We start from the raw sequence: 3,362 nt of genomic DNA, 5'->3' as shown, positions 1-3,362 counted from the left end.
TTATGAAACATGCAAAAGCTTGCAACAACCTTATAGCTTCAATCCAAGCAACCGGAGCAAAAGTTTCATCATAATCTATTCCTTTTTCTTGGTTGTATCCTTTTGCTACCAACCTAGCTTTATTTCTAACTACATTTCTGTCACAGCCCAATTTCTGGGCCATGACCGGTGCAAGGGCCCAAGGGGCTCAACCCACTAAGCCCAAACAAGTCTACTTAATTGATCTTTTACGTTAATCCATATTCCTTTAGAATCCGAAATTCATAATGCTCAATTACAATTCCTTTGAAAACAACTCATAAAACTCAATCATGTATTCATAGTGGTATCATCAACCATTATATACATACATATTGTCACGACCCGAAACTCACATCGAACCCGTGACAATCGCAACGATGTCCCGATAGACATTCATTACTCGGAATGTTAATCGAAACCTCGCAAGGCTTAACATCAGTTTTCTCGCTTCCCCTGTGAGTTTTAGTTACTAAAATCATGTTTTAAAGTGATATGAACCAATTTCAGTTCAAAAACAGTTAAAAAGAAATTTCAACTACACAGGGGTATTTTGGTCATTTTTCCCAAAAATTTCGAAACTACCTAAAAATGTAGCATGCGAGTATAAAACAAATAATTCATATTTAAAAATAAGTTTAGATGTCTAAAACATTCATTTAAAGTGAAATTATAACTATGTGAATATAATAAAAATATTCAATAAAATATTCTATTTTCTTATAAAACAATATTTATAGAGTTACCGGTAAAAAATTTTTGTAGCGTAAAAGCTAAATAAATTCATACATATTGTAATACAGATAACCAAAGTATAAAATTTAATTTACGGTGACACGTGGGCCCATGAACGACCAAAAGTATTAAAAGTAGTAAACCTACAGTTTTTGAGGATGCAAGTCCAACTGTAGCCCTCAACAACGTGAGCTATCTACAGACTATCTTGAGCCTGAAAGGGGTGGAAAAGAGGGTGGTGAGATTATATAATCCCAGTGAGTAAACAAATACCATCTAAAATATCTAAAGCTGAGTAAATGGAGACAGATAAAATAATTTAACATACTATAATTCATCACCTTTCAACTCATTTCAACCAAATAAAATCAATTCATATAAATCGAGTAATCAACCTGGCTTATGAATTTCTTAAAAGCTTTGGCTCGTGCCAAAATCATTCTCATACCCAGTTATCAGGGATGCCTTGATCGAGCGCTATCCCATCTGAGTCCGCCAAGGCTGTTAAAAAGTTATGTACGCATAAATCATATTTTTATTTTAAAAACATAGTCGTTTCTTGGCGTTTGTTGAGTTCACCCTCACGTGGTGGTTTGGTGTGAAGTGAACTCTAAAGTTTGACCTCAGGATTTACCCTACGCGCCTCTCCAATCGAGGTACTATATATGACCAAGTTTCGTGCTCCTCTAATAGGCTAGTCCACAGAACCAGCCCACTGCAGCAAGCTAAACCCACCATACAATAAAATTCAACAGCATGACATGGCAATTTTATCATTATCCAGCCTATCAAGGCAAACAACAGTTTATACATTTCAGTACAAATACCAATTCAGCCATTCATGCCAATATTGTCATAAGCCAATCAATTAAAATCATGAATTTACAACACACAAAAACAGTCTCCAATTACTCTATTTGAAAAGCCATCATTCAATTTCAAGACAATTTTATAAAATCATCTCATTTAATCACATTTTGCTTATAAACATAATGATTTGCCATTTAAACTCATTTTCCATAAAATCACAAAATTGGATAAAAACCACTTTAGATAATTAAGATGATAGTAAGGTTACTCACTATTTCGGAAGTCGAATTTTAGAGTACTCCGACTATCGATTCTCGGGTACAATTTCTTTGCCTTTATCGGAGGATTCACCACTTTGACATAGTACAAAATTGAGAAACTTACTACATTGGTACTAAATCGAAATTAAACTAATTTAGACTACTAATGCATGATATGGAATGCAAAATGCACGGGTAACCATTTAAACCCGGTATTGGCCTAATTCGTCTTATCACCGATTAATTGGCCAATGCGTCTAATTTACCTCCAAATTGCTCCATTTCTTTTCCAATACCTTAATTCACCAAACACAAGTCAAATAACCTAAAATTTGGCAAAACCATATTCACTTTTCTTCTTAGAATTTTCGGTCAATAATGGTGCATTAACACCTTGATTTTTCCTACTACTTTTCCACACCATAATTCATCATTTTCTAATCAATTCTCTTGAAATAAAAAATCAAATTCATCCTCACTCAATACAAGGTAGGTTCGGCCATTGATGGGTGATGGGGAAAATGAATTCTTTTCTTATTCTTTTGCTTCTAGACATGGTAAACTAACTAAAAACACTAACATAACTTGAAATCAAATCAATCCAACATCATTCTCTCTCCATACCCATTTAGCTAGCCATGAATTCACCATGAAAACATGAAATTTAACCATGGAAAATAAGGAGAAATGCTTAAGAAAAATAGATTTCAAGTTTAAATTGAGAAATCCTACCTTTTTCACTTGTTTTCCTTGATTTTTCACACTTTTTCTCTTGAAATTCTCCACCTAGGGTTTGTTCTTTCTTTGTTTCCCTTTGTTCTTTTTTGGCTGGCCATATGAATGAGAAATGGGCTGATTTTATGCTGATTTTTAAGCCAAAAAATAAAAGCATATAAATTTGACACATGTCACCATTCCATTGGTCCATGTGTCATACTTAGCCATTAAGCAATCTCTCTCTACCACTTAAATTTTCTCAATTATCCATGATAATATTGGGTAAAATCCATGTGTTGGGTGGTGTAAAATTATAATTTTTCCCTTAGGGTGACAAAATGACTATTTTACCCCTATGCTCGAAAAAATACCGAAATTAAAATTTTTCACTTCTCAAACTCAAATTATGTTCTAAATAGTCAATCTTGATCAAAAACTTCTTCAAACGTTCCAATTTTTAACCTCGAGTGGCAAAATGACCATTTTGCCCCTAGGTCATGAAAATTCCAATTTGACTCCGAATCGATCCTCGAACTCCGAATCACCATTTTAAATCATTCCTGGACTGTAAAATTTTCAATTTCACCCTAAAATCTCTATTTGATCTAGTTCGAGGCTTAAATCAACTTTGTTGTACCTCTAGGTACAATACCGACTTTTGTAAATTTTTCGATACTCTCTTAGCATGCAAACATGCTATCCATCACATGTATGTCATGATAAGTATTTTATAAGGTCGGGCTTTACACATATAATTTGACAAGTGAATCTCAGCATTTCACAACAAGTAGTCATATACACGTAATTGAACTTGACCGTCAA

At 33.8% G+C, this 3,362-nt stretch overlaps 1 long non-coding RNA gene across 1 annotated transcript; it reads right to left on the bottom strand.

The window, feature by feature from the left end:
* LOC108661288 lies at positions 1,339–2,594 on the bottom strand. Its single transcript, XR_001927045.1, has 3 exons — positions 2,556–2,594; positions 1,836–1,916; positions 1,339–1,478 (listed from the first exon to the last, which is right to left on the bottom strand). It is a non-coding gene; the product is annotated as an uncharacterized LOC108661288 (long non-coding RNA).

This window comes from Theobroma cacao, chromosome 3 (genome assembly GCF_000208745.1).
Source record: "Theobroma cacao cultivar B97-61/B2 chromosome 3, Criollo_cocoa_genome_V2, whole genome shotgun sequence".
Classification (NCBI taxonomy): Eukaryota; Viridiplantae; Streptophyta; class Magnoliopsida; order Malvales; family Malvaceae; genus Theobroma; species Theobroma cacao.
The sequence above is the reverse complement of the archived record's forward strand: the minus strand, read 5'-3'. Positions and strand labels throughout refer to the sequence as shown.